This window comes from Euleptes europaea, chromosome 9 (genome assembly GCF_029931775.1).
Source record: "Euleptes europaea isolate rEulEur1 chromosome 9, rEulEur1.hap1, whole genome shotgun sequence".
Lineage (NCBI taxonomy): Eukaryota > Metazoa > Chordata > Lepidosauria > Squamata > Sphaerodactylidae > Euleptes > Euleptes europaea.
In genome coordinates this window covers 85,186,244-85,194,012 of record NC_079320.1, presented here as the reverse complement: position 1 = coordinate 85,194,012, position 7,769 = coordinate 85,186,244, and the positions used below count along the sequence as shown (strand labels likewise).

At 52.3% G+C, this 7,769-nt stretch overlaps 1 pseudogene; it reads right to left on the bottom strand.

Moving 5' to 3' along the window:
* Nucleotides 1-2,925: 2,925 nt before the first annotated feature.
* On the bottom strand, nt 2,926-6,240 carry LOC130482409 (uncharacterized protein K02A2.6-like; annotated as a pseudogene).
* Nucleotides 6,241-7,769: the final 1,529 nt, after the last annotated feature.

The window sequence follows — 7,769 nt, the reverse complement described above, 5'->3', positions numbered from 1 at the left end:
ATGTTTGAATCAGGTCCAGATTCTTCTCCCTGAATTGCCATTAATTGAGCAAGAGCCAAGTCCCCCTCTATAGTTCTTTCTTGGGTTCTATCTGAACATAGATCTATAAGCATTTCCTGCCCATCTTGCTTGTCCTACCTCTTGCGTGGCAGTTGTCAGGTATGGCACACGTCGCCTGTTCTTTCAAATACTTGATGATATTGAACTTGCTATAAAGAGTTACATTTATAATCAATTTCTGGCATCTGGACCTCCCCTAATGGAAAAAGTCCAATAAAACTCCTTAATATATTAGAACAGAAGCAGATGGGGTGGTTTTTAAACTAGACCAATGCAATCTTCATATCTTTCAGCAGGATACAGAATGCAATTAGATTGCTTTGAAAAATTTATAGGAACTCAATTGATGGAGTTGGTTTTATAGCTACAGACAGCATATTTTATCAAGAAAGGTAAGGACAAGGCATTATGATGCCATCCAATTTTAAGGTGACAGGCTGGGATATGTGAGGCTGAAAAAAATTGGATTTGACTACATGATTCCCCCCCCCCTTAGTATAACTTGCAGTAAATTGGAGTAATTGACTCTCATCCCCTGATAACAAAGACCGAGAACTTAAGTGACAAAATAAAAACAGCAGTATTTTTTTCTTTTCATTTTGTGTGCAAGAAGTTTAGCTGATTTGCTTAACCTCTTTCATTGCACTGAAGTCCATAAATACTTTACTGGCTTAAATGACAAACTTAGTTATACTGAATTTAGGGATATTCTTAAAATAGGTATAGATGCTTCATAGAAGTGGTACTGTAAATAAAAAAGACACAAAACATAGACCTCACTGTGTGTTTTGCTTCCTTTTTTAAAGCCATATGTGCTGTTTTAAAATATAGAAGTGACTGTAACAAGAGAGTTGGAAGCACTGCCTGCTGGGAGATGTATGGTAGGATAGGAAACAGGAAGTAGAAGAGAAGAGATTTGGCCTGGGCCTAGGGTTGGCAGGTCCCTCTTCGCCACTGGCAGGAGGTTTTTGGAGCAGAGCTTGAAGAGGGTGGGATTTGGGAAGGGGAGGGCCTTCAATGTAGGGTTGCCAAGTGCCTGGTGGTGGTGGGTAAACTACTGCCAATCCACCGGGCTGCCTGCTGACCAACTAAGGGTCGGTGGGCACCCCACGCATGCACCCCGCCTACATCAATTCAGGGTTTACTCTGAAGTGACATGGACGCTCTAACAAATTCAGCCGAAACTCTATGGTTTGACAATCCCTGACTGTCAAACTCTATGGTTTCCATAGAGTTTCGGCCAAGATTGAGAGAGCGTCCCCATCACTTCCAAGTAAACCAGAAGTGATGTAGGCATGTTGGCTCACGGGAGCATCGAGCCAGGTGTGCGCCCACACCGCGCACCCCAGAAAACCTGTTGTGCCTCAGTTTACCTTATGTTACCAATCAAGACAACTGAGCTGAGATGCGGTGAAATTCACAGTTTGTTTATTGGTTTTGAGAATAAACAGAACTGGGTGCACAATCCCTGACTGTCAAGCCGAAGGATTGCGAACCCACAGAAACAGGCAAGAAGAACTTTTAAAGACTTTTCAGCAACGACGTTTGCAAATAAAGACACAATTCTGATCATCCCAGTATTACTGCATAGTGTTTCATTGTTCTATTGAAATTGACATGTAAGCTATTATTTAATACGCGTGCACTAGTTCTAGCCAAAGGTTCCCTTTTATCATGGAACAAGCAGTACTTTCGAGGTTGCAGAGAATGGAAGAGCAGAGAGAGAAGGTTAGCTATCTTGCCAATGACATTCCGGGAGGGAACAGAAGGAGGGAGGGAGAAGCAGTATGGGCAAGGGTTTGTGTGCTGCTTTGAGGTACTTAGTGTGCAGAGTGCTGATGTGTGTTTATCTACTCATGCATCTTACAAGAGGGGGGATTTCCTGTTTCCATAGAGTTTCGGTCGAGATTGAGAGAGCGTCCGAACCACTTCCGAGTAAACCGGAAGTGATGTAGGCATGTCGGCGGTCGGGGGCATTGAGCCAGGCACGCGCCCACACCGCACACCCCAGAAAACCTCCCGCCAATCAACCAACAGGACCTGGTAAGCCTACTTCAATACCATAGAGTCCAATGGCCAAAGCAGCCATTTTCTCCAGGTGAACTGATCTCTATTGGCTGGAGATCAGTTGTAATAGCGGGAGATCTCCAGCTAGTACCTGGAGGTTCAAAACAAGGAACAGCACACTCGAAATTTTTCAGCAAATACAAAGTTTATGGAGAAAGAACTACTGAAACACCTAACTAATTTATCTAAAGACATGCAATCTAAACAAACACACAAAGTGGTACTGAACAACAAATATGTACAAATATATATACAATAGGCTGTGATAGCCAAAGATAGTCCCACAAAATATCAATGGAGTTCTTAAATATACAAAATCAAAAGAACTTTAAGCGGACTTAAAAACGGGCTTGAACAACCGTCCAAACACGCTGATTTTCTCCCGTTTCACTGGTAGTGTTAGAATCAGTCAAAGTCCCTTAAAAGGGTAACTTCTCATGTCCGGTGGGACCCACAAGAAAGATTTGTTCAGGACCGCAAAATAGGAACGCAATTCCCAGGTATTATTTTGCGTTTCACCGACTACGGCTTCATCAGCCTGAAATTATGAATTGCATGTATCAAGAATTCTTATAAGATATACTCATAAAACATAATGTATTCAATGTTAAAACTCCTATAAGTATAAAGATTAAAACAGACCTTGCATGTCTCAAAATAATTCACAATAGCCTCAAAATGAGGTTCAGGATTTCCAAAGGAAGTAGGTCTTCTGTAAAAATATTGTATTACGCTTCTCTCTTTATAAACCTCTTGTATGAAACACAGTTGCTGAAAATGAGTTATTTAGAAGTATATTTACGTCATCTTTATGCTCGGTGGCAAGCAGTTCCGCTGGGAACGGCGCAACTCTGGGACGGGGGCTGTTGGACGGTCCGTTGGCGCCGGATCAATTTCACCCTCGGTTGCTGGGTCGTTGGTGTCATCCATCACAGGCAGCGGCAACGGTGGCTCCGGGCACTCCGGCTGTTCTGGCTCTCTGGTGACGGGGGTCGGCAGCGGCGTGGGAACCATGGCTGCTTCCAGCAAATCGGTGGTGCGGCGGTGTAGTTGATCGATGTGGCACCGCAGAACACGCCCCTCCAGGGTGGCTACCTGATAGGATAGTGGGCCGGTGGTGTCCTGGACCGTGGCTGAGATCCAGGCAGGGCCCGCTCCGTAGTTCCGGGAGAACACGGGGTCATCCTGCTCAATGACCCTAGGTGTGGCGGTCGAGTCCTTGTGGCCCGGGTACTCAGGCGCCAGGTCATGGTGCAGCCATAGAGCAGCGTTTTTAACCGCCGACCCATGAGGAGTTCCACGGGGCTCTTGCCAGTTGCGGAGTTTGGTGTGTTGTGCTGAGCTAAGAGGAAGCCCACCAGCCCCCTGTCCCAGTCAAGGTGGTTGATGCGGCGTAATGCATCCTTTGTCGTTTGGACCATCTGTTCCGCCTGCCAGTTGGTGGCGGGGTGGAACGGGGCCGAGGTTGCGTGGCAGATCAAGTTCTTGGCCATGAAGTCTTTGAATTCAGAGGACATAAATTGGGCCCCGTTGTCGGAGACCACGGTGTCGGGCAAGCCGTGGGTTGCGAAGACCTTGCCCAGCTCACGGATGACCACACTCGAGGTCATGGAACCCACGTCAACCACCTCCAGCCACTTGGAGTAGGAGTCCACAATAATCAAGAATGTCTTACCCTGGAACAGCCCCACAAAGTCTATGTGGGTGCGGGACCAGGGTATGTGGGTAGACTCCCAGCGCTGGGTCAGGGCAGTGGCATCTCCGGGCATGACTCCTGGCAGGTTTGGCAACGGCTCACCCACTCCTTGACAGCAGCGTCGATGCCTGGCCACCACACATAGCTTCTTGCCAGGGCCCTCATGCGCATGATCCCTGGGTGGCTAACGTGTAGAGCCTCCAGAACTTTCGTGCGTAGTTTGGCCGGAATCACAACACGACTCCCCCACAGCAGGCACCCCTTGTTCAGGGATAGTTCGGTCTGGCAGGAGGCGAATGGTTTGAATTTCCCGTCCGGCCAGGTCACCAGCCACCCCTTCCGCACCCAGTTAAGGACCCGGGCGAGGGTGCGATCCTTTGCAGTGTGCGCGGCGATGTCTGATGCATGGAGGGGAGGCTCGGGCAGCGACTCCAGGAGCATCACCTCATAGGCGGGATGAGGGTTGGGATCAGAGGCCTCCAGCGGCAGGCAGCTGAGGGCGTTGGCGTTGCCAATGGACTTCCCAGGCTGATGGACGAGCCAGAACTTGTAGGCGTTCATGAAAATCGACCAGCGGAGCATATGGGGTGACAGGATCTGCGGCGTTTGGCGATTCGGAACGGACAACCCCAAGAGCGGCTTGTGGTCCGTCACAATGGTGAACTGCCGCCTGTAGATGAAGTCGTGGAACTTCTTAATGCTGGCCACGACGGCGAGGGCCGGGGTGAGGGTCCTGGAATAGAAGGTGATTGGGGCCTCCCAGCCGTCCAGCAACCGGTGCTGCAGGACCACGCCGACGCCATAGGGCAAGGCGTCACAGGTCAGCACCACCAGCAGTCCCTCGTCGAAGTGGACAAGCAGACTGGATGAGGAGAGGAGGCCCTTCGTGGCCTTGAAGGCCGGTGCTGCGGCCTGCCCCACACCCACTGGGTCGATTTGTCCAGGAGGCGGTGGAGAAAGGCGTGGTAGAAATTTAAAAGTCCCAAGAATGCCTGAAGCTCCTGTTTGCACTTGGCCGGGGGAGCACTGTGGATCACCTTTACTTTCGATGGGGTCGGGTGGATGCCGGCAGCATCGATGAGGTAGCCCAGGAACTCCACTTGCAGCAAGCCCAGCTGGCACTTGTCGCATTTGACAGTGAGCACCGCTGTCCTGAAATGGCCGAGCACCAGGCGGATGCGGTCTAGGAGTTCCCCCTTCGGAGGCAGCGGCAATCAGGACGTCATCGAAATATGGGATGACGCCAGGCAGGCCTTTCAGGAGGTCCTCCATGATGTTTTGGAATATCCCTGGGGCAGTGCTGACTCCGAACTGCAGGCGGGTCACCCGGAAAGCACCCCGGTGTGTGACGATGGTCTATGCCTCCGCCAAAGACTCATCAACCAGCAGCTGCTGGTATGCCTGGGCCAGGTCAAGTTTGGCAAAGACCCGGCCCCCAGTGAAGGATGCCAGAAGGTGGCTGACGACAGGCACGGGGTACGCATGACTCTGAAGGGCCCGATTCAGGGTGCACTTGTAGTCCATGCAGATGCGGACATCCCCGTTCGGCTTCAGCGGAGTTACAATCGGGGTCTCCCACCTCACGTTGGGCACCAGTACGCCCTGGGCGATGAGCCGATCGAGCTCCGCATCGATCCGGTCCTTGAGCGCGAAGGGGATGCGGCGGGGCTTCAGGTGGATGGGGGCGCTGGCAGGGTCAATGAGGAGGTGGACAGGCGGCCCCTTGTAGCAACCCAGGGGGCCATGCCAAACATCCTTGAACTCAGACCAGACAGATTCGAGCGACGCCTGACTGAGGTGGTGGAGGCCTGTGATATTTAGTTCAAGGGCTTTGAACCACTCAAACCCCAGTAGGCTGACACGGCGGCCCTCGACCACAACAAGGTGCAGGCGGCTGGTGAGGGACCCGTATCGCACGGACACGTGAGCGACACCCAAAACCGGAACACGGTGGCGTTGGAAATCCGTGATGATGAGACTGGAGGGCTCCAGCTCAGGCAGCGGGGCGCGCTTGGCAAGGTCCTGGAAAGTGTCCTCAGAAATGATGGAGAGAGCAGACCCGGAATCCACTTTATCACGCAGGGGGCCCCCTTGATGTAAACGGTGGTAGAGAGCTTGTCGACACCGTGGACCTTGTGCAGGCCGAGGGTGTGGACGCGGTGGCGGTCGCGGCGGCTCCGGCACAGGGACTTGTAGTCACCATCCTCGGAGAGAGAGTGGACCGGTCGGGCGGCGCCGTCCTTCTCCTGGCGAGGCGGCCTCCTCGACGAGCGGCAGACCTTGGCGATGTGGCCGGATCGACTGCACGCCTTGCAACAGGCATCGCAAAACCAGCAAGTGCGGCGGTCGTGGGGGTCACCGCAGCTGGCGCAGGACCTCGACGGCGAGTCCCGTGGCTTGGGCGCCGTGGCGGACATCTTATGGGCCTCATCCACGGAATCGCCGCTGCTGGAGTCCCCAAAATGGATGGGGGCCACTTCGCCGGGCGGGGCTGTGGCGGTGGTCGCCCCTGGCTGCAGTCTTGGCTGCGGTGGCCTCCTCGACGGCGGTGGCCAGAGTCACTTCCTTCTTGGCCACGATGCGGCAGCAGACCTTCTCGTCGCGGAGGCCGAAGGTGAGGCGGTCCCGCAGGGCCCTATCGAAGTCCTTGAAATCACAGAACCTCGCGATCTGGCACAGCGCCGCGAGGTACTCGGCGACGGACTCTCCGGGTTCCTGGTCACACAAGTGGAATTCCAGCCTTTGGGTTATCTGAATGGGCTGTGGAGTGAAGTGTGCACCCAGAGTCTTCATGATGTCGTCGAAGGACAAGGCACTCAGCAGTGTCTTGGCCAGCTGGAACGTTCAGGGACTGCAAACACTGAGGAAGGCGTTGCGCTTCTTCTCGGCGTCCGTCATGGAGTTGGCGGACAGGAAGAAAGTAATGCGGTCGGCATAACTCTCCAACTCGCAGGGGCGGGAGATGTCGAAGGCTTCTACGGAACCGATGGTGGCCATCGTGCAGCGTGTGTTGTCTCTCCCGAGAATCCAGCGAATCAGCAATCGGGCCGGCTGCCTGGACACAGCGAGGTTGCGGAGCGAGGCAGAAGCTGCGGGTCAGCCGATGTGTGATTCAGCATTGCGGACCAGCTGCCTACCGGTCACTGTGAATAGCGGAACGAGAGTGAGTCAGCAGGTCAGTCTTGCCACGCCCCAGTCTTCGTCGCCACTGTTAAGTCCGCGTGGGGAGGATTCACGAGATCAGAGATGGAGTTCAACAACACAGCTTTATTTGATTTCAACACAGAACTAACTTACACACTGAACGTACCCTGCTTATATGCCCCCCTGGCCACCTTCGGCCACTCCCCCCTGATCCGTGATAGGGGGAATACCCTCTTGGTGACCAATGGGACATGCTGGCTTAGGACCAATAGGATCCATTTGCTTAGCCAATAGGGCGAGCAGGGTTTAGGATCCTTCGTGTGGAACTCAAGCTCCTAAGTCTCCCCCTGCTTACTACCCTACTAAATACATACACAACAGTTACCATTCCCTAATAACTAGGAAATCTATCAGAACACAAAGCAAAAATGTAGTATTTTGGCTTTTGGTTTGGCATGAATAAAGGAAGAAGAATTGGTTTTTATACCCCATTTTTCTCTACCGTAAGGCATCTCAAAGTGGCTTACAATCACCTTCCCTTCCTCTCTCCACAACAGACACCTTGTGAGGTAGGTGGGGCTTGAGAGAGTTTTGAGAGAACTGTGACTGGCCCAAGGTCAACCAACAAGCTTCATTTGGAGGAGCAGGGAATCGAACCTGGTTCTCCAGATTAGAGTCTGCCGCTCTTAACCACTACAGCACTCTGGCTCTCAAGGAGAGACTGATACTGCTAAAAGTAATTTATGTACTGGTACAACTAGTTTTCATATCTCTTGAGAGGTTAAAACATCATATTGTACAC